The 23,468-nt window shown below is 39.7% G+C and overlaps 1 protein-coding gene across 1 annotated transcript in view; it reads left to right on the forward strand.

The window, feature by feature from the left end:
* The first annotated feature begins 4,701 nt into the window (after window positions 1-4,701).
* The window catches only part of LMO7 (LIM domain 7), a 92,111-nt gene continuing 73,344 nt past the window's right edge, over window positions 4,702-23,468 (forward strand). The window contains exons 1-2 of the mRNA XM_010003497.1: window positions 4,702-4,768; window positions 8,596-8,665. The gene's annotated coding sequence lies outside the window, so the exon portion shown is untranslated. The remainder of the gene's footprint in view (window positions 4,769-8,595; window positions 8,666-23,468) is intronic.

The raw sequence follows: 23,468 nt of genomic DNA on the forward strand, positions 1-23,468 counted from the left end.
ATGTGGTGAATGGGGAAAGTCTAGCTTTGGTGTTTCCAGCACAGCAATGCAAAATTGAGAAACCTGCCAGTCCCTTGCACTTCGAGTTGCATGTGGTGGTATGTGTAGGAAACCAATCCATCTGAAAACACCTACCATGCTGCTAAAGCCATTCAAACTGATGTAAACTATGGATGCAACTTAACATGAACTTCTTTAGTATTTTTTTACTAACACTGGAAAATCTTTCAACTTCAAATAGCTTTTAAGGCAAAGAAGACCAATTACAATCAACTATATTTGGCCTGTAGTAGCACAAGCCAAAGAAATGTACTCAATATTAATTTTGGTAGTGAGGCATATAATTAGGGTATTCTTCTGTGCCATGTGCTTCTCTTCAGTCCGTCATGATTTTGGTGGTGTGCCATCTGAATGGTTGATCTTTGGCTATTTCTTCTTGATTTGCCTATTTCTGCAGGAGTCACAGCAAACCTGAAATTAAACTAACCCTTTGTGTGTGTGTAAGCATTTTTAAAATGTCTGAATTTAAGTAAAGACTTGATTTGCATATTGTTTGAAGTAAATTACTTGGACCTGGCAATTGCAATTTACCAAAGTGTTAAGGGACGCTGTCTTACAAAAATAAAATCAATCTGTTTTATAGCAGCAATTAAATGTGATTTTATTATATAGCCTTTAATTATGTCATTGCTCTCTTTCTATCAAAAAAGCAGAGAAAGAAGCAGAGTATGTTCAGCTGAATGAGGGAGAGAAGAAAGACATAATTTTAAAAGAGATGTTGTCCAAACATGGATAAAAATTGCTTTTGCAAGATACTTCCTTTATTGTTCTGTGGCTCACATGGCCTAAGTGGTTGAAAAATTGTCCAAAATCAATTATGCCTATTACATAAGAGTACCACACCCAGTATAACCAGTTTTAATGAATAAACAGTGACTCACAAATCACAGACTTTGTTTGAAGATGTAATATCTTGGGGTGGGATTCACTTTGCCTTACTCAGGTTCTTAAAAGTCAGGGAACTCTGAGCGAGTCGGCAGCTTTCCACTTTTTTTAATGATACCTGGTTCCTATGTAGTCTATAGTAGTTACAGCTGAGCTGTGTGCCTTGTGGTGGATATAAGCTGGATGGAGTCCATGCTGAGAGAAGTCCTCCATCTCTGTAGGAAAGCAGGGTTTAAAATGGAGTACTTATTTTTTTTCGACATCAACAAATTCAAGGTGTTATGCAATGTGGAAAAATGTTTCGGTTTCAAGCCACCAGTGTTAGTGTTCCTTGAGAACACCTCTTAATTACTTAATTATTAGTTACCCTTTAAAAGTCAGTATTAATGAAACATAACTTGGCACTGCTGACACTTATTTTAATGTCAACAAACCATGTAGTTGTCAAAATCTGTGGGTCACAAGATCAGTCTGACAGCTTCATCCTGTATATCAAGTGGGTGTTGATTGCCCCAGTGGCTGCACAAATAACTTAGTCAAAATGCTTCCAGTGTTGCATCCTTTCATGTGATTTTAAGAGGTCTGCAAGTCTAATAGTAGCATTTACCATCTTGTACTCAAGTTGGACTCTTGTAGTTCAAGCATGACTTATAGTTACCTGAGCTCATATGCCTAAAGACTTTGTGGCAGTCAGAGCTGTTCCACACACCATTTTGGGGTTTGTTTTTTTGGAAAAGACCACCAGATGCACCAGGAAAACATGATCATGCCTTGTAACGTGGCACTTGTGTTCTGGAGGGACTTTGCTGAAGTTAAACATGACTTCAGTGGCACATGCTCCTAGACTTCTTAAGAATAATTTCTGAGGAGCAATGTCCTCAAATACATGCTGCAGTTCTAGGATTATTTCTTTTTTAAGGAATTTCAGCGTGAACGTTGTTTGTGGATATATAAGGTATTGCATGTTTGGGATGGACCTAACTCTAGGAAAAGGTAGGTAAGAAGGCCAGTGGCATCCTGGCTTGTATTAGGAATATTGTGGCCAGCAGGAACAGGGAGGTGATCGTCCTCAGCACTGGTGAGGCCACACCTAGAATATTGTGTTCAGTTCTGGGCCCCTCACGATAAGGACACAGAAGTGCTGGAGAGTGTCCAGAAAAGGGCAACGAGGCTTGTGAAGGGCCTAGAGCACAAGTCCTGTGAGGAGTGGCTGAGGGAGCTGGGGTTGTTTAGTCTGAAGAAGAGGAGGCTGAGGGGAGACCTCATGGCTCTTTATAACTGCCTGAAAGGAGGCTGGAGTGATGAGTGGGACAGCCTCTTCTCCCTGGTGATACGTGTGATAGGACCAGAGGGAACGGATGCAGGCTGTGCCAGGGGAGGTTTAGGCTAGATATTAGGAAGCATTTTTTAACCGAAAGGGTAATAAGGCATTGGAATATCATGCCCAGGGAAGTGGTGGAATAACCGTCTCTCGAGGCATTAAACTGCATGTGGGCCTGGTGCCCAGGGACATGGTTTAGTGTTGAGCTTGTGGTGTTAGGTCTAGGGCTGTACTGGATGGTCTTGGAGGTCTCTTCCAGCTAAAGACATTCTGTGATTCTGTGATCTTGCCATCTATTGCATGCATGACTTACCAGTGAAATGTCTATGTGAAACCCAGCATTTGGACTGTGTAGTCCTGTAGATGTCAGCGACAACTCTAGAATGAGGATACCTTATGGACTTTATGGTTATGTTTCAAACTCCAGACCCCCGTCCTAAAGCCCCTATTACAGTTCTGCAGTCTGACATACAAACTTCATGTTTCTAGCTTGCAGAATGAAGAGCTTAATTTATAACCCATATTCCCTATTACCTAGGGAACACAAATATTTATATTTGAACTTTCAGCGCATTTATGTTACACTGGCTAGTTTCCTCAAAATTATTTTCACTGAATATATGTATTTGGAAGCAAAAAGCTGTATTTTATTTGAGATAAAGATAGTTTTCAGGTGGTGTGTTTTTAAACTTACATTGCTAAAATGCAGTATCTACTCTTTTGTAACAATAGGCTGTTGTTATAGGAATATTGTATAAAATGCAGTTCTCCCAGGGGAATCACTGTCATCCTTTGCTGTTGTTAAAAGTATGTGTGGGAGTTTCTTTCCCTTAATTTTTGAAATTTTCTTACCTTGAGTTGGTGTGCCAGCATGCAGTTTCTGTCATTATTTCTTAAATTCTAGAAGAAAAATCTTAAACCTGAAAGGTGTTTATAACACCTCATTTTTTACCTCAATAGAGAGACTGAAGTTACCACTTCTGAATTAAAAGATAAACTATGTTAAAGCTAATCACTTAAGTTGTAGCATTAGTACATGTTCCTTTTCTGATTTAGAAAAAAAAAAACCACAATAGGGTGATAATGTAACAGATCTTCAAAGAACTACATCCTCTCCTTTGCTATTTTACTAGACACAGCTCATTTGTTTCATTACTAATTTTCTTAATTACTGTGGTAATAAGCAGCTTTGGTCTGGATGCATGCAGGTTCCACAACACCTTTAATTGTGTGCCTGAAGTCCTGTGCAGTGTTGAGGATGGTCAGGATCCCCAAAGAGAGGTTTGTAATTAGCTGGTGACAGAACCTGGTAGCCTCTAAGCTCGAATAAATACCCTTCCTAGTGTTTGATTTCTATACCTGACTAGGGTAAACCCCTTTTGGCCTGTTTTAGGAATATTGAGTCCTCTTCTGACTTGTGTGTGGGTTGCTAGTCTGGATGCTTAGAATACATCTGAATTTGGCCTCTTCAAAGGGCATGGGCAGAGGAGGGATCTAGTAGGAAGAATCCAAGTGAGTTCAGACGTGAGCAGGGTGCTGAGTTGATGGTCTTGTTTGAGATGAAGGGAGCTAATGCCTGGAGCAAATCTTGTTTTCCACAAAAAAAACCCCAACAACCACCACAAAGCAAACTAAACCCAAACAAACAAAAAACCCAAGCCAAACAAAAGAAACCCACCAAAAAATCCAACAACAAACCAACAGCTCCCAAAAAAACACAAAAAAAACCCCAAAACCATACAAAAACCAAACAAAACCTACCCAAAAATTTTGCTGAAAACCTGTAAGCATTTTTTTGGCATCTGGTGTCTTAAGACCTTTTATAAGACATTGTTCTTACTCACTGCTTCTCACTCTGAATATAGAAAGTAACCTGACTGGTGTAGTCCTACTGCTTGCAAGAAATGGGAATTGATCTGCACATGGCAATATAGACTTGACATAGTGGTTCTTCAGTCACACTGCCTTAGGTACAAGTGGTAGGAAAAAAATCCCTATTAAAATACTTTGTTCTGGATATCATGAGTACAGACGCTGTAAAATTACATAGCAGATAAGACTTTTTCTCTCTTTTGCCCTTTGGTTTTAAATTCATTTTATGTGTTTCAGTGTGGCTGGTATTGCTTTAGAAAATAGTAAGTATTCCCACAGAATTCAGCTGAAGATTGGCTTACACTAGAGGAAACTGTTTGAAGATATTGGATCTGACATCTTTTGAGGCATAAAGGACTATTTTTTAAAAACCCTTTTCTTTTGAAATTAACTTAAGAAAATAATAGTATGTTGAATCCAAAAAGTGATTAGGTTTTGATTTGTTGGTTTATTTTGTGTTTGTTTGGTTGAGAATTTTTTTTTTAGTACTTCTTAGATACTCTTGCTAGTCCTGATTATGGGTATGTATCCAGCTAACTCTCAATTCTTATTTTTATAGACAGTTACTGGGAAAAGTTTTGGAACCAAAGACTTCCGAGCAGCTCTAGAAAATGGAGTCCTGTTGTGCGAGTGAGTATTGACTTACCTATATAAACATCCTTCAGGTTAAAATCAGGAGGCCTCTTTCCTTGGTGCCCTCTTGTTCAAATTTTTTTAAGTACCAAAAATATCTTATAGTAAGTGTTTTTTCCTTTTTTATGCATGTTGTTTGTCATGGGATTGTAGGACAACTTTTAAATGTCATCTCTCAAAACCCGTGTGCCCCATGTGTCCTCTCATGTGTTAGCGAGAGGATTTTACCTATCATCTGGCCAGCTGATCAGTTTTACTGGTTATAATGCTCATGGTAAAGCTGGGCTTTCTCTTCAGCCTGAGCAAGATGTTGTGGCTGTGGCTGGGATCAAAGCACTCAGTTCCCCCTGCAGCCCCCATTGCTGTTGGGATTTGGGTTTTTGTTCCCCATCCCCACCAGCCTGTAAAAAAGTATTGTAAACTTTGTGTGCTGCTGGTTCTCTAAATCCCAAAAGCTTCCTATTCTACCCCTATGTTTAAAAGTAGTTCATTTCTGAACTGAATTTTATAAAATAAATCTTACAGGGCAGCCTTTGATTTTATTTTCTGAACTGAAGGGCAGTATTAGCAAGTGGTATACATGAGAGGTGCCATTTGGTTGTCTGGAGAATTAAGACATTTGGCTATCTTAAGTAAGTAGAATCTTTTGAATGACATTTGACAATATACCTTTTTTTCTTCTTTAAATAAGCACTTCAAAATGATGAAAGTAAATAGATTTGGCCTCAGTGTAGTGTAGAAATATGTGGCTGTGTATGTGAAAGGACAGGCCAGGTTTCAGTACTTTCTGGACTAAGTTGTTGCTTTCAACAACAAACTCTGACCTCAGCTTTTTTTGCAGTGCTTTCTCTAAAAAGCTTCCTTGTGCTTATATATTATAGGCTTGGCACTAATGGGACTTGTCTGGTTTCGTTGCTAGACTGAGTCAGAGGTGTAAAATGTCCATTTGTCAGGTCTCTTCCTCATATCTGTAATTGGTTTTGTACTTACTGGAACAAGTTTCCAGGACTGGAAGCAGTACTAATTCCTTAGTATTTTAAGGAACAGCAGGTGTAAAAATCATTAGAATGCCTGTAAGAGAGAAACCTCATTAGAGGACTAACTGGGACATGTAAAAAAATATCTCAAATCTCAAAGCCACTCTTAAATCAGTTCAGCCATGCTAACTTTCAGAAAATATTTATAAAGGTACAGTTCTCTGAGTTTTAATTATTTTTTTTTCTTACTGTATATCAAAAATACCCAAAGCAAATGCAAAAAGGCAGCATTCCTACATTTTCCCTTCTGTGTTTATAACTCTGTTTTCTGACCTTGCTTTTATTTTTTTCTTTGGGCCCTTTTCCCATGAGACTGTCTTGCTTCTTGCTTTGCAGCTGCCTTTGTGATATGCAGGAGTTGATTGATTTAGAAGATTGAATGGTTTTGTAGATATGGATACTGTACTTTCATAATTTACATAATAAAATGTTAACTAGACTGAATAGGGTAATAAAAATAGTTTACACTTTTAATAAGAAGGTATTTCTTCAGGTATGTACTTAGTGGGATGTGTGTATTGTATTCAGCTGTAACTTAAATAGTGTCTTTAAGCATTGGCAGTGAACTGATAATCTAATCTTCTGATTATCTTCTTTGTTGACGCTTATTTGGCAAAAGTGTGCATGCCTCCATCTGCCAAATGCAAAACAGTTAAATTTATCTGTAATTAATAGCCATATGCAAGAAAAACATCCTGTAATTTATTCAACTGAGCAGCTTGCCTTAGGATTTATGCAACTTTCTCAGCTTGAGCTGACATTGGCCAGAGATGTCAAGAAACTTCAAGAAAGGGTTCTTCAGATACATTAACCACAAGCAGAAACAGAGGAATAATATTGGCCCACTATTAAACAGGGGAGGTGAACTAGTCACCACCAATGCTGAAAAGCAGAGGTTGTCAAGACCTTTTTCACCTCTGTCTTTACCAGTGCTCTTGGGTCTCAGCCGAAAGGAGCAGAAGTCCAGGTTGATGCAGACGCTGACCTGCTGTCAGTGAAAGAAGAGTTTGTGTGTCAAGTATTAGAGGATCTTGACCTGTACAAATCAATGGGTCCAGATGCCATCCACCCTAGGGTGCTGAGAGAGCTGGCTGATGTCATTATAAACTCACTCTTCGTAATCTTTGAGGATTCATGGAGATCAGGAGATGTCCATGAAGACTAGAGGGAGGCTGTCACCCCCATCGACAAGAAGGGTCCAAAGGAGGACCCAGGTAACTGTAGACCTATTAGTCTCACTTCAGCACCTGAAAAGTCATGGAGCAGATCCTTCTGGGGACAGTCACAAGTCAATTGAAGCACGCGATTGGGAAAAAACAAAATGGATTTATCAGGGGCAAATCATGCTTAACAAACCTGACATGACATTGTCTGTTTCCTTGGTTTGCCTGTGACATGGCTGGTTTAATGGCCACAGTTATATCATCTCTGGATGAACAGCACATATTCCTATAGCAAGCAGTTGGTTTGTTTGGCCTGCTTATGGACCAAGTCTACATGTTGATTGGCTAATCAGTAGTTGACAAAATAAAGCCTATTACATTATACTAGAGCTCATGTATATACATTAGAGGAAGAAAGTCAATAAATTTTTCCTGATCATGTGCTGCTTCATGTTCTTAAGTGTTCTTAATAAAGCCAATAAAAAATATGCATTTGCAGATAAAAAAAGGGGGAAGGAGAACCTGCTCCATTATTTCTTCTTCTGCAAGTACTTAGAAATCTGTCTTCTATTCCAGTGTGTATACATAAGCTTCATTCAGTTTGTTTATTTTTCAAACATACTTGCTGCTAGAGCAAAAAATGCCTTTTTCCACATAGAGTTTAACACTCCAGGTACTGTCTGCATTGGTGTGGGTAGATCACAAAACTTTACTGATGCTTTGTTGGGGTAAAGGATCTGACCAGGCATGAAGCAACAAGAAGAGGGAGCAAGTCCAAAATCCTCAAAGTAGTATAGGCAGATGAAGTCTTCAGGGTGTCCTCAGGTCCCCGTTCTCTCTTGATCCTGTGGTCTAGTGTGTAATTTGGTGAACCACAGTATTTCCCTATCTCTGTGACTGAAAACCTGGGTGTAAAGGTACAAGGAATCCTGTACCTCATCTTCACTGCAGGACAAGGCATGCATTTGGGCCTATGTATTCAGCAGTCATGCATTAGTCTGCCTTAGCTTCTCAGTTTTACTATTAATTTTATATAAAGAAAGACTGATATGAGGTGCAATCTCTTCTAGCTGAGACTGAAAATGTGGCTTTCATGTGTAAATTGTGTATCAAAAATGATCGTTGCACACATCATACTGGGCTTGATAGCTTTTGAGAACTGCATCGATTTCCTAAATGTACAGGAACATCAGAGCTTTCACAATGAAAATAACATTCTGATATAATTTTGACATGTTCTGCATCAGGACTTTTATCTGAAGAAATTCTTTAAATGGGAAATTTGAGTCTAGTTAACATCACCACCTATATAGTAAAGCATAGATCTGTTTCTGCCTATGCCTCCCAGGCATTTGCTTTTCTTCTTTCTCACTTTGTTATTCCTCCCCCCCCCAAAAAAAGTCCTTTTTTTTTTTTTCTTTGGTTGGTGTGTTGTGTGTGTGTGTGTCACTTCTTGGAAAACTGATTTTAAAAAAAAATGTTGTGGGGGGGGTTAATAGGTTCAAATTTACTTGGTTCAAGCGATATAATTTAGGACTAAATGCCAAGTATTTCTTAATAAGTATTGATGCTCATACTTTAAAAAGTTAATTATGTAACAGAAAATCGTATGACTTCTTTTTAGTTTGATTAACAAGATCAAACCTGGCATCATTAAGAAGATCAATCGTCTGTCAACTCCAATAGCTGGCTTGGTAAGTAATGGCAACAAACCTAATATCTGGGATATGACTCCAAGTTCTGTTTGGTTTTAATTAGCCTATTGTTTTTATGTGGTCTCAGAAAGAAAAGCTATGAAGTTTTCAATAATTTAGTTCCATTTCAATTTTTGTTTAAAATTTTACCACTCGTACACTGACTGAGACCAGAGCGGTTACCTCTTCTGTGTTTTGGATCTGTAACTTCAATGCATCTATAAAGCTTGACACTGCATGAGGCTCCAACATCCATAGATACATCTCACACTAATGGCTCCTGTGCATACCCTTATATAGTATTACTTGTCTTTATTTAAAGAGTGCCATGCTATTTTATTTTTACAAGTCATTTCAGATGTCCTTGTAATAGGGAAGGGGCAGGCTGGGGAAATGTTCTGTGTAACCTGAGTATTTTTAGAATATGCTTTCCTCACCCACAGCAAACCTTAGATTGTATTAACATAACTGTGATGATGCAAAGATCTCTCTTCAGGCTTCAACTGAGGGATTTTCCAGTGTTTTGGCTCTAAATCATGTCTGTAGGGTGGGGAGAATGAATACATGTAATCATTTTCACAGGAAATTTAAAAGATTTCCTGTGTGCTGTTGGGCAAGTTTACTGCAGGATAAATATTGTATCTGTTTAGCATCAGAAACCCTTTTGTGAGTAAATAAATCCAAAGGGGTTTTTTCTTCATCTCTTTTTTCCCCTGAGAAAGTAGCACTTTTGGTTGTTTGTGTCACCAGGTTATCTAGGCCACTTAGTCCTGTCACCAGAACTCTTGGTCTAATTTTAAAAGACCCAAGGTGCACCAGGGACATTTGCATGATTCTTGCAACAAATAGAAAATCCCACCTTGTGGTCATAGAGGAGTGAAGTTTGGAAGGGATGTCTGAAGATCATCTAGTCCAACCCCTCTGTTTGGGCAGAGTCACCTACAGAACATGTCTGGGCAGGTTTGGAATGTCTCCAAGGAAGGAGACTCCACAGCTCCTCTGGCCCTAAGGTCATGGGGGTTTAGGACCTTGTAAAGTGTGTTTTAATTTTTTTCTATTTTACATGAAGTCTTAACATTAGGGAAAGTTACCTGAATTCTTGATAGGAGTAGAATGCAAAACATCTCCAGATACTTGTATTTATATGTTTTAATGGAATGATCCAACAAAACATCTGCTTTTGCTGGTTATCTCTGTACCTTGTTAGAGAAGAAATGTAGTGAACTTGGATGGATTGGGTTAACATGTCATATACTATTGTACAAGCTGAAAATATGCATTTCTACACCAAATGAATGTAGAAAGTATTAGTTGCCTTGGTCCCAGAAAAGCTCAGGGTATTAGGCCTGTGAATAATGAGTGCTGTACTTTCTTTTACTGTGAGGCATCCCAAAAAGAATTCAAATGAAACCAAAATCATTCTGGGACAACAATGCAGTTATTCTATCAGCATTTTGATTGCCTAAATGGCCTCTGAAGTAGCCAGTTGATCCAAACCAGAAAACCAGAGCCTAGATTCCATTTTTGTGGTGACTGAAGTGTTGTCTTGAATCCTAACTGCAAGAACTCTCATTTTGACATTATTTTTTTTATTTGTTTACAGATGCAAAAAAAATCAGAGTATTCATTAGGTGTGTAGTTTATATCTTGCTTGTTCCTTCAAGTTGTTTCTGGTTCCTACAAGTCTTCAAAAATAAAGGGGAGGAAAGGTGAATGGTTCTCCTAAACCAAGATCATCCAATGGTACTGTTGTTAAAATACCACTTGAAGATAGTTGCTGAGGGAGCTGATGTTTTGTGTTAACTGAGGGAAAAGGTTTTACATAAATACTTCAGTTTCAGAAGATCATTATTTTGAGGGTGATAATGGGAGGGTTTCAGAAGATGGTGTTTATGATGGCAGTGGTGGGAGGGGAGATGTATTTTCCCAGACTTGAGAGGAACATGCTCAGTTACACCAGCTTTGAAGAGCCCAGCTTTCATCCTGGCATGTAAAACTCAAACTGAACCTAGTGGTTTTCTACATTTATAGAATAGCAAGCATTGGAGCCTGACAGGCTGGGGATACTGTGGCTGATGAGCCACAGGATTTAGAGATGGAAAGAGCTTGCTAAGGAGCTGTCTGGTAGGCTTGCTTGCCGTATTCTGGAAATATTTTCATTGCTTGTAAGTTACTTATTCCACAAAATCTGCTTCTAGATAGTGTTTTTTTTATGGCTTCATATGTGTTTCTGGTTCTCACTTCCTCTGTTTTCAGAGTCTTTCAGTCTTGCATTAATTGCTTTCCACCAAGCCTTTGTGAGAAGTCCCTGTTGGTTTAACCCAGATGGAAATTTTAACTTCAGGACTTGGCAGATTTTTTCTAAAGGATGAACAGATGCTGCAACTTGAATTTGGATTGCACAGATCCTGTAATCTGAAGATCTTTTGATAATGCTGTTTGGGTTTTTTTATAGCTCCTCTCTGTGGTCCTCTAGACTCATGTTCTCAAGTCCATTTCTAGAACATTTTATGCACTCAGCATTGGACAACTATCATTTCTCTTCTGTTGTTTCTGACAAAAAGAAAACAAAAACCCTATTTTTTTCCTCTCCAGGAATTTCTTTGGGTTTATTTTTGTTCTATATATTAATGTTCTATTTCTTAATGTGTTTGACTTCCATATAAATTGAATTTTTAAGCTTTGTATTCACTTCAACTACTTGGCAGGTCTTCTTCAGCAGTACAGAAATACAATGTTCAACAGGTGTCTTTGGCTGAATGTCCAGAAGGGTTTCATTATATTGTTTTGTTGACTTTATGATTATTTTGCAAACCATTTTTTGAGTAAAATAAGAAGTGAAAGCTTAAAATCAATAATGAAACCTTCTGTTTTATCTGGAATATTGCGTGCTATACTTTTTTGTATTGAGTTAGGGAACTGAGGTGCTTTTTTAATGAAGTAACTGTATTATTTGCTACATCATATTTGCTTTGGTGACACCTTAATTCTCATAAAATGTAATATAAAGTCTTTATATTAGCAGGATCGCCTGAATTCCAACCACATTTCAGACAGCTGTAACTAAGCCTTTGCTTTTACCTTTAGTTTGATTGTACTGCTGTCTGGCACTTTTGGGTGTGGATTGCAGTGGTTCAGGTGTAATCATAATGGAATGGATAAATAAATAGGTATGTTTTGATGATGAAATACTGAAATGAAACTTGGCATTCAGTTGACAAAACATCCTGTATTGGTACCAGGCAAACTTAAAAAAAAATAAATAAATAAAAAATTGAGCAGGAAAGCTGGGCTGCCACTTACGTGGATGAGTTTTTAAAAACTCTTTGGGAGAAACAGTTGGACCTGGTCATAACTTTATCTCCATCCAGCAGCTTCCTGCTGCAGCCCTGCTACTTGGGTTCTCATCTGAGGCATGTACCTCCTATGGTTTGGGTGACATCTAGCCAGCATTCTAGCCATGTTCATTTATTCACTTATGTTCCAGTTTGAAAAATTGAACTTTTTCCCTGGAGGTAAGGCCTGTAGGTTTCCCAAAGAGAGTTAGCTGGGATGTAGCTCCTGGTTTGTTTGCTTTAATTTTGTCCATTTTTAAAATGCTATTTGTTTTGCACTAAGATAACTTCTGGGAAAAGAAAGTTTAATTTCTGCTTATCTTTCAAACTGTCTAAAATACACGGTTTCTGTAAAGAGCAATGCATGTATTTTCCCTAGTATACCAGAGGAGGCGAGCAAACTGGCACGAGAGTTCCTGAGAGCTCTGGCATTGCTGGAGGACATGATAAGGGTAACCAAAAGGTTATAAGATTGTGGAATCCAGGAGTTCATTATGCATGGTGGTGAAAGTGCAGTCTGACTTAAAAATCCACTTTTTCTGGTCCATATTAATGTAAAACAGATGGGATTTAAAGAAAATTACTCTAATTGATGAATCTTGCTGGGCTAAACTTTGGCAAAATTATCTTGCTTAGAATTCTTGGGGAGTGGGGGTGATGGAAATAAAGAAAATGAATGCTTAGCAAAAGCAAAACCAAAGAAAACCTTCTTATGGGCTTTTGAGCTTGATTCCCAGCATGTGAGATGGTTTGGATATAATTACAGAAGGGGGGAGGACTTTGTGGTCTGACAACATATTTTCCAACAAGGCTCTGCGGAGCGTTTTGAGGCGCATCTCTGGGTGCAGTGCGGTTGTTCCCCAGGAACCTCACGTTTCCAACTCAGTTGGCAGAACATGGAGAGAATTGTGAGACAGAGGGAAGATGAATGAGTTTTGTGTAGCATAGGCAAGCTCAATGTATCTGTCAGAATAATACTTTGCTCATTGCTCAGGATAAATAGCTGTCTGCTCTGCAGCAAGGCAAGATTTTTGTGAAAGTAAGTTTCCAGCTGAGACCAGGTGGTGAAGCAAATTCAGAGTCAGTATCTCCTTTGGAGACTGGTAGCTAGTGGGAACCTTGCTTTGCAACATACCAGTTGCGTTGTTTGAAACCATCTCTTTTTTTCCTTGCAGCCCCTGTGAGTAAAATGGAAGTGCAACACTTTGCTCTATGGTTGGGGAGCTGTTTCATCACATCTGAGGTGTGAAGGCTGTGGTCAACCACAGGGCAGAGGGGAAAGCTAGTGGGTTTTTAGAATTGTAAATGAAATTATGTTAGCACTTTTTTTTTTTTTTTTAAGTAGGTCCTTAATTTTATATGAGTAGATACGTTGCTGACTCTCTGTGAGTGCTGGATCTATATTAGCAACAAATGTCATCTTCATGAAATTCCTCAGCTTTGGCAGATGTTTTTTTGGTGAAGAAAATCACACAATAAAATAAAATTGCTTATCTGTAGGCAGTCCCAGGTTTGAACATGTGCACCCAAAATACTGTAGAGTGGGATTTTTTGTTCTGTTTCCTTTACAGTAAAAAGCATCTTGATAAGTTTTCCAGGTGGAAATCTTTTAACACTCATTCCTGGTTCGCCCAGGCCCAATGTGCCCTCCTGACAAGTGCTACTCAGATATCATTTCTTCTCTTCGTTAATGCATTCTAATATAAGTCTACTTCATTCCTTAATTTACATACTTTAAAACACCAGAAGGTATTAATTCCACTTGCACCACCTCCAATAGTGGGGGAGAGCCACTATTTTTTACTCAGATCATGAGTTTGTACCTCCTAAACTGGAAAAGTAGGGATTAATAAAGGTAAGAAAGGAGAAACAGTGAAGTGAGCTATACCAAAATGAAAGTGAGATAAACAGGGGATAGAGAAGATAGAAATGCTGCCACAAAAAAATGTTTTCCTGAGGTTTTGTGCCCAAGACTTCACAAACCATGGAACCGCCCTGGTACTTCCTTATCTCTTGGCATCAAGTACAGCTGGCCAAAAACTTATTTTCTGTGGGAAAGCTTTCTTGACAGGGTTTTTTTTTGTGTGTGTATTGCTGGAGAATGGCATGCAAATGAGTTTCACTTTATTATAGGACATTTATAACTGATTTTTCAGATAAAATCCACACTTGCAACTAAAATAATCTTTATTTTGTCTGTTTTAATATTTGCCTACAAGTTCACCTCTCTAGATTGCTTAGATTTTAAAAGTGCTTAAGCCAGGTGAGGATTTTTGCATGACTGTTACTAAACAGGTGACTTAAATATCTAATTTTGTTCTGACAAGTACAATTACATGGGAGGGAAAACTTTTTTCTTTGATCATTGGTCCAGCTGAAGTGCTCAAACAAGTTTTCTGGACATAAAAGAATTTATATTAGTCTGAGAAAATATCTTTTCACCTGGGAGGTGACATAGCATGGTATTTCAAATGAAACCATCAAACAATATGTTGAACTCCTTATTAATGAATATCAGTGAGATTTTGTCAGTGCTACAAAAAGTGCAATTGGAAATTAGCATTTGTGGGTTTGTTGTAAACGTCAGAAGTTTCAGTTGCTGTTATGTCAGACTTCTAAGTAGATGCTGCTTCAAATTTGGGAGAATGATGGGCATGCAAACAGGGGGATGAAAATATCTAGTTCAAAAAACCAGAAAGTGCCGACAGTTATAGGTTTTCTGTCTTTGTAAATTTATGAAGCATTTTAGAAACAAGATCACTATGCTTAATAATTTTAGGAAAATCTTAGCTCATATAAAAAGTTTTTAAAATTTTTAGATCTTGGAGTACTTCATGAAGGACTCTTTACTATGGTTTCAGTTCTGTACCTGAAGAAAGCAGAGCATGGCTAGAGGGAGTTTTTGTTGCTTTCCAGAGGTCAATTAGTAAATCAGAGCAGGGTAGGGGTGAAATTTCAACTCTCAGTCCAGTTCTCTCTTAAGACTATACTGTGAATTTAAAATAAAATAAAATAAATTGAGTTCTGAGAACCTAAAACTATAAATTAAAACATATCAGGAGTGATGCAGGACCTGATAGGAATGTATGTGGAACCATAAATTACTTCTGGTACTCTTTCTGCTGTCTTATGGGAAAGAGGAATGTGGCTTGTATGGGAATCCTCTGTTAGACAATTACGAAAAGAGGGTTGTGTGCTAGAAAGGAAGTATGGTTATTAATAGAGATGACATTGTTCTGTAATCTTTCAATGCCTGATAGTGGGAGTATGTAACTCGGCAGTGGTTTACTGATGCTTTGTGCCCTTCTGCTTGTAAACATATGGTACATTTCAGTCTTAGCTCTGAATTTCCTTTAATTGTTCTCTGCTGCTGCCTAAACACTTAGAAATGTAGGGTGTGGGAAAAGGGGAGGTTGATGCAAACTCTTTCTGACATTTTTAGTAGCTGCTCAAGACTTCAATCTGGCAGAATGAAACCCAGTCACTGGATTGAACTTGACAGGTTTTGGGTGAGTGATGTTGAAGTCAAATATATCTAGGAGGCACAAGTAGGAAGAAGTGATATGGGTGCAGACTCCAAGAAATGGTGGTTCAACTACTCACACTGGTCTGTAGTCAGGGGATAGTAAGTGCTGTGTCTGTTGGTTGATCTCTGTGAATCATAAGCAGTATTCTTGGGATGCTTTAAATGAAACCATGTGTTCCAAAGCAATGCTTCCAGCATGTTACTGGGAAGAGATACCAAAAAGATCATTAATTGAAAAATTATTGTAAACTAAATGTAAAACAATATGATCGGCAGCAAGAATTTTCTAATGTGGAAATTTTCCATCCCTCCTCCTGCTCTAAACCAAAGCTCTGAAAAAGTATGACTTTTTTTGCCTCAACTTGCCAGCACTTAGCAAAATACATAAATATGGTTGCCAAATGAACTGCAAAAAATTTCCATTTATCAACTCAATCAGCTGTAGACTGTGGTATACTGTGTCATTTGTGTGCTATTTTTATTTCCTCAAATAACTGATGACTGTTTTTATGTTTGTAAAGAAACATTCCTTCCGAACTGGAAAAAAAAAAAAGTCAATTATGTTGAAGAGGTACACACCTTAAATCATACTTGTGACATTTACAATCTGACTTCTTTTGCCTTTGCCAAGGAAGCGCGGTTTTGAGATTTCTTGCGGCAGTCGGTGTATGTTTGTGTGAAATCTTTACAAGCTGAACACTACAGTGCTTTTCTGTCTGCCTTCTCAAATAGTTATTGATGTGAGTTGCTTCAAATTCATGGCAATTTCCAAAGAAAGTAGATGTTAATTGCAGCAGTGATAACTTTTTCTGTGGTATCAGTGCTGGAACTGGGCAGGTATGCTACTCGCCATCCTGCTTGGTACAGAACCCTCATACCACATCTTTTAACGCCTGTCTGAACACCTCCACGCCCATGTGCCTGTGCTGAATCACCCTCCTCTGGTGATATATGTGAAAGATCTATTAAACACAATGCCAAGAACCAAGTGCTGCCAAATGCAGGGTGCTGGGCTGGTGCAGCTGTGGTGACTGAGCTTGTTTTCTGGGAGGTAAAATGATGGGGGAGACAAGAGGAAGCCTGGCATTGAGGCAGATTGTCTCCAAGCCCACTTGTTGATCCAGGTGTGCACAGGGACCTTCTCTACTGTGGAATGAGCCCATGTAGGGCAGCATAGGTTAAACAGGGTAGTAGGATGTTACTCCTCTTGAGAAACAAAAGGTGTCTGGCTGCTGAAAGAAGCAAAGTTAGAGGACACTTACAAATTCTCTTTCTAAGAAGAGTTTTGTACTAAATCAGCCTGAAAATCAGGGACTCCAGGAATTGAGGCTCTTAGGCAACTTGCTGTGTTTCAAGCCCTGTCTAGAGTGGAGCTGAATTTCATCTATATCATATACTTAACCAGTGTGAGCAAAACAGAAATACTTGTGTATACAAACAAACAAAAAGGGGGAAGGGGAAAAAAAATCAAGCTCTGCCCAAACTTTCAGTGTTTCAAGAACAAGAAGTCTTTACTTCTTTTATTACTCATTAGGCTTCAGGGGAGTTTCACTTTTAAGTGGATTACTGTCATTCCAGTTCTGTGTAGTTGGGTGACTTGGCACTGGAGTACTTTACACACTTAGCTGGTAAAGTCTGTTTTGTATAAACCGTTTGGGGTGAAAGGCACGTCACTTGTTGTGGGTTTATTTATTTATTTCTTTTCCTTGGCTTTGACTGGAATGCAAGTAACTGGTGCGAAAGTTAAGACTTGTCTAAACATGGAAATAGCCCAGGTTGGTTATTCCATTACTGGCTTTCTGAGCCTATACTTTCTTTACAATAAGAATGCCTGCGAGTGGGCGAGCTAAATTCCCTTTGTCACTGGATGAAGCTGTGAAGTGCAGAGAGTGCTCTCTTGATTAACAAGGCATATTTGCCCAGGGTACCCACAGGCTGTACTTTTGCCTTTCTCCTTTACAGCTTGCCTTATTTGGTAGCAGTGATATCCCAGAAACACACCTGTGGTTTACAACCCGATGTTCACTCTCTCTTATCAATAAAAGGGTCATTTAGTACATGTTGTTGGTGTAATAGATGGTTGTAATGTTATAGCTGAAGGTTATGCTCTAGCATGTTAAGGGGCATGGGCCTCAGAGGGGTTTTGAGTGACTGAAGACAGCTGGTCCCTTCCTGGATCAAGCATCTTAAAAAGAGTTAACTTGGAAGTCCTGCCTCAAAAAAAAAAACAACAACCCACACCAAAAACATTAATTTCTATTGCATGCTTTCCTTAATCTCGTTACTGCTGTTGGAAAGACACTGTGGAGCTCAGTGCTGCAAGAGCTTGTAGGTAATGAGGTGAGCTGGACAGAGAGGTCTTCTGCTGGCCCTGACACAAGGTGGTGAGCAGTGCTACAAGCTGAGGAACAAACTCTGGAGAAGATGTTTCAGCACACACCTTGGTCTTAAGAGAGAGAGGTTCATGTCCAGCTGCTGAAATTGCAAATAGAGTTGGGGTTTGGGGAATGAATGGGCCTTTTTGTCCAAAACCAAAATGTTTCTTATCTAAGGGTGGTTCGGAATGTGGTTGAATTCTGGTGAGACCTGTGAATTGCAGCAGCAAAGAGGAATGTTCCTCTTCCTGCCTGTGTTTCACAATTGTTGATCCTGGGAGCACCAAGGTAACAGGAGAGTTTATGGAGAGCGTTTCCCTGTGTTTCGGCAGCAGGAGCATCTGCTTTTTGAGAGGAAGGCTGGAAAGTGAATCGCTGAGGGGTTGGTGTTTGTAACTGCGTGTAGATCTGAGGCAGGGAATCCTTGTGTCACGGATCTCAGTAATTTATTATTTTACACCATGTGGAAAAACAACGAAGGGTGCACAGAGTGGAGTGGTAAAGCAATTAGCACCATTTCTGGTCTTTGGCCAATACAGTGCTCTGTGCATGCTGTTATAGGTGAGATAATATACTGAACAGAAACTTTGAGGTCACTATAAATCAAATTATGCCTGCAGGTTGATTGTTTTAATTATTGTTTCTAGTTTTGGGCCCAAAAGGGAGGAAAAAAGTAGTTTAGCTATTCCACCCACTCCTCTTCCTCCTCCTTTCGGTTCAAGGTTGAACCTGTTAACAGCCTTCAGAGAAATATGAAGAGCTGTAGGAGCTGGGATTGCAGTCTACAGACGGGATGAGCAGGTGATGGGCACTGAGCATCCTGACGTGAAGGCCGAGGTGGTAATTGGGAGTTCCTGGCTCCCAGGCCTGTGGTCAGACCACAAAGTTGGTCCGGCCCCATTCCCCGCACTCCCCCCTCGCCCCTTCTTCCCTCACCTGCTGCCAGCTCTAATCACCGAAACATACCTCCGAGGAAGAGCAAGTTACCAGACTTGCTCAACGAGCTCCTGCTGTAGGTTCCTTCCCTTACCTCACCTCCAAATATAAATAACACATAGCTCTGCAGTGATGCTTCTGTGAAGTGCAGCTCTAAATTCTGTATTAAACTGATTTGAACCCAGCTTTATTGGGCAGGCTAATGCTGTGTCCATGAAGAATATTTTCTACCTTAAAAAGCCCCCTCTTTTTTTGCAATGGGAATAGGCCTTTACTTAAGGAAATGTGGAGGGTTTGTCTTGAAGGCAGAGCTGATGAAGACAGAGTGTAAGCCTTCAAGATGACTCCAAATGTCTTCATGAATGTAGCACTAAGAAGCATGCCTGTTAAGGATGATTTTCAGAATTCTGTAGCCAAAAAGGAAAGCATCAGTCTCTCTTCCTAAAATGTCAGAAGTTTTTGTTGCTAGGCACTGCAGATATTGAGTGGTGTTCTCTTTCTTTTTTTGGGGAGCCTGGAAATTGAAAACAACTTCTGGCACCAAGTCACAGTCTGAATGATTCTGTAATACTTACATGCAAATGTGCTTCACGGTCCTGGGAGCATTAGGTGGCATTATGAAATTACCTTCCCATCCTTTCTTTTCTTACTCTGGAAAAAAAAACAAACACAAAAAACCCCAACAACCACCCCCTCAAAAAAAAACCCCAAAAACCCAAAAACAAAACACAACAAAAAGCCAAAAAAGAGCTTGAATAGCAGTAGAAGTAAAGGCTTTAACTGAAATGGTGGGTATTTGCATAAGAGGCAACAGGCTGTCTTCATCTATTGGCTGATGCAGCCAGGAAAACAGAAAAACACTGTGTTAATTAAACTGTTTTTCTCCCAGATGCCAACTGGTTTGAAAGATGTGCCATAACTTGTATGCCTACAAGATGTAGCTGCGTTTCGGTGTGTGCTTAGGGTTTCAGAGAGACAGTTAACTAGGAAGAAGACAGGCTTTCCAAATAGCATGACTGCACCCTAAAGAAAGCAAATGTATTTACACACTTGGTGAAATTAATATTCCTGCCCCACCCAGATAATAATGATAATGAGGGATTTATTTTTTAATTAAATTGCAGCTCAAATATACAAGCTTAATTTAATGTGATGTTGCATTGAACGTAAGCTGTCAAGGCAAGCTGCTATTTACTCATTCTTATATGGAGACCTGTTTCTTATTACCTTTCATCTAATGTTCTTTGACCATGAGATTTTTAAAAATTATTTTTCTATTTAACCCACAGTTATGTCCCTTCTCAGTTTTGAAGTAATTTTCTACTTAAGGTTGACTCTTGATCCTTTTTGCATGTCTTCTCCTGTCTTTTCCTCCATTTTTCTGTTGCTCATGCTGTTTTTTCATTTAGATGTTTCCTTTATTTTTTTCCCCTGTGTCTCTAGGTGTTGAGGAACCTCTGTACTTCCCCACCATCACCACCTCACCTTTGCTGTCTGTTCATCTCCCTTTTCATTGTGCTGCATCATCTTTGTCTCAAGTGCTTGCCATGGTCACATATATTATTAGGAGCCAATTACAGGTGCAAACACAGCATCACTGACAGTTGTGATCTCCCAATTGTTTTAATTACTTGTTAAAAAATATAACTAAAAGAAAGGTGGTTTTGTGTTTTCCCATTCAGTGACTGTTTTTTTTCTTCTTTGTGGTCTGGAGTGTATTGATAGGAATGATCCCTGCTTTTCCCACCGTGTTCACCTCTCAGAGCTGCAGAGCTCTAGTGTAGCCCTCTGCTCCTTGTTTAGGAGCAGAATCAGTGTTGAGCTCTGGTGAGGAAGGAAGGGGATGACTTGGCTTTTTGCTCTCCTTGTGTCCCTGAGGTTGCAGGAATGTGAAAGGCACCCCTGCTCTGCTGGGATATTGGAGAGAGAGCACAGACCACAGTCTCACTTTTAATAGGGGCATGACATCTCGTCTTCTCCTTAATGTTGGTTAGAGGGGGATGCTTTAGCAACAGGCAAAGGGGAGGTTTTGTAGCTAGCAATGCCCCGTAGGGACTAGAAAGGCAGGTGCATGCCTGAAAATGTGCAGTATCATTTGTCATTCCCCTGAATGGCTGTATTTAAATGCCTGCTCGTGGGTGACCTGCTTCCTGCTGCCAGCTCTGGCTCCTGTGTTACAACTTTGCAGAGTTTTTGGGTGCGGTTTACTTTGAAGTTTGAGGCAAAAAAGAAATGCTGAATGGTAATAGCTCTACCTCATCAGTGTTCCTCACTGTGTGTTACATCAAAGTCTCTATGGCTTGTGGGAAACTTGGATTGTGCTGGGAGCATCTGAAATGCTCTGCTGTTCCATCATGCACACTGTCTGGGGGAAAAAAACAGCCTTCCTCCAGTCTCCATCCAGCCTCCTCAGCCCTCCCACCAAAACACTTAGAAGTAGTAATAACATACCAAAAAAATGAATTGCACTTGAATTTTGTGGCTAAGACTTTAGGCTTTATTTTTGTTGTGATTTAAGACCTATAATTGTATTATGCTAATTCCAACCTCAGATGCTCGTGGCAATGCATTGATCAAGCTCTGTATTAAAATCATCTAGTTGGTTTTGTCCCCGTTAGTCAGCTCAGAAGATTTCTATTTTAATGGCCATAAACCTTATGTTTTCTGAATAAATGTATTTGATCTGTCTGACCACATATATTTGGTTTTAGACAGGGCAGTTCTTACTCCTGGTGTTGCTCCCTCTGCGCTGGTAGATGGCAGCTGTATTGCCTCTTCATGCTCAGTTCTATTGGCGTAACAGAACCAAGTTCTCCTGTTCTGACTATATAGGTCCCTTGTCTTTGCCTCATCATACTCCTCTTTCTCTGTAACACTGCTAATTTGAATCTTAAATTCAAATGGCCTGCTCTTGCTTACAGAGGTTGAGGAGGCCTCAGTGGCAGAGGAGGGTTGTGGACACAGGCGTGAAACTTGTTTTTTTTCTCACACAATGCTGCTTGGTTGATTTCTGGTCTGATGTGTTGTTCTTCCCCAGGCTTTTCTGAATGTTTAAAAATAATGCTTTTTGTGGAGTATAACGAGATTCAGATTGCAGCATTCCCTTTGAAGCTGAAGTGGTAATGACCATTAGTCTTCTTAAAGTACCGTTGTATTGGTAAAAAGAATAGTGTGACGGCTTCTATATTTAAGCACATTAATCATCAAACAGTGTTCCTGTTCACATTTCTAATGATAAATCTAATTGCAAGGTTGATAGCCTGTCATTTTTCCCCCTGCTTATTTCTATGGCACTATTTAAAATTCATTTTCAGATTCATTATTCTGGTATAGTTTAAAAAGGCTGCTGGCTATTTTGAGACCTGTAGCTTCAGCAGTTTGCTATGATGGTTACGGATGGTCAAGAATAACTTGTCAAGGACAGTATTTAGAAGTGCTGATCTGTTTAAATTACACCTTCTTGTGTCAATATCGAAATGTGAGCAACAGCCTTTTGGGTGTAAACTGTCTTGATGCTCTGGAGGGTGAGTTCCAGGCCCTGATGGGAGGAGAGCTGGTGATGGGGAAGTCACCTGTGAGATAGCAGGCTTGATCAAACTGCTGGCTTGCGAGGCAGATTTTTAACAATGTTTTATTCTGCATGCCAGCGAGTGCTGTGACTGGCTGTGTTCTGTCTCCTGTGTTATCTCCTCCTGCCTCTGACCCATTTCTGAGTCTGAACTCATGTCAATGATGGTGTTCTTGGGGGCTGCAAGTATTTGTCAGAATGGCTGACGTTTCATAGGTTTAATTGCTGTGACACCTTCAAAATTTAATTCTTTCATGTGCCAATAGTTTGGTGGTTGTGCAGCAAAGCAGCCACTAATGAGCAACTCTTCTGCTTTGTTATTATGGTGCTCAGGGTGTAGGCAGCATCCATTTCTCTGAATCTGTGACTCTACTTCCTTGTTTACCTACATAATGTGCTCATTCTCTTCAGTTCAGTTGATGTAACCCATTGGTTTGGGAGTTTACTCTGAGTTTTGGCAACGAGTCAGACCAATCAGGACATGGTGCATTGGTTTTGGTGTCAGTTCTGTTCATTACCTTGCAATTACTTGATGCTTCTGCTCTGTTGCTTTCTGCCTTTTCCTTACCTGCCTTTTTCTTGACTACCTGGACCTCTGAACACTGACCTGATAGTTGGATGTGTTTCGTTGCTTAGGAAGTAGTTCCTCCTCTTCTCACAATGGACTTTTAACCTGTGGCTTTTGCATGCAAGTTATGCCTTTTCAAGTCCCTGGGGTTTTAGTTCTAACTTGACACTCAAATATTAATTGAATTTAACTGACACGCCAGCTTTCCCTGGATTGCATGGAAAGGAAAAGTAAATGCCCCTCCTGAGGCTGCATCCCCAGCACGAAGCTCTACCTTGGTCACTTGTGCAGGGAGCCTCTTGGGTGTTGCAGGAGCTGGTGCAGTGGCAAGGTTGCCAGACCTCCATCCTTCACAGTTTCCTCTGCTCATCAACCACCACATGGTGTCCTCCATAATCACTGTCATGTTGCATTGCCCCGCAGCAGAACAGCCCCCACACGTCAGACTTTGGGCCGTAACCTTCATGGTGTGAGACACTTGGGATCTTTCGGATA

The sequence above is a fragment of the Chaetura pelagica genome, unplaced genomic scaffold, assembly GCF_000747805.2.
Source record: "Chaetura pelagica isolate M959 unplaced genomic scaffold, ChaPel_1.0 scaffold106, whole genome shotgun sequence".
Classification (NCBI taxonomy): Eukaryota; Metazoa; Chordata; class Aves; order Apodiformes; family Apodidae; genus Chaetura; species Chaetura pelagica.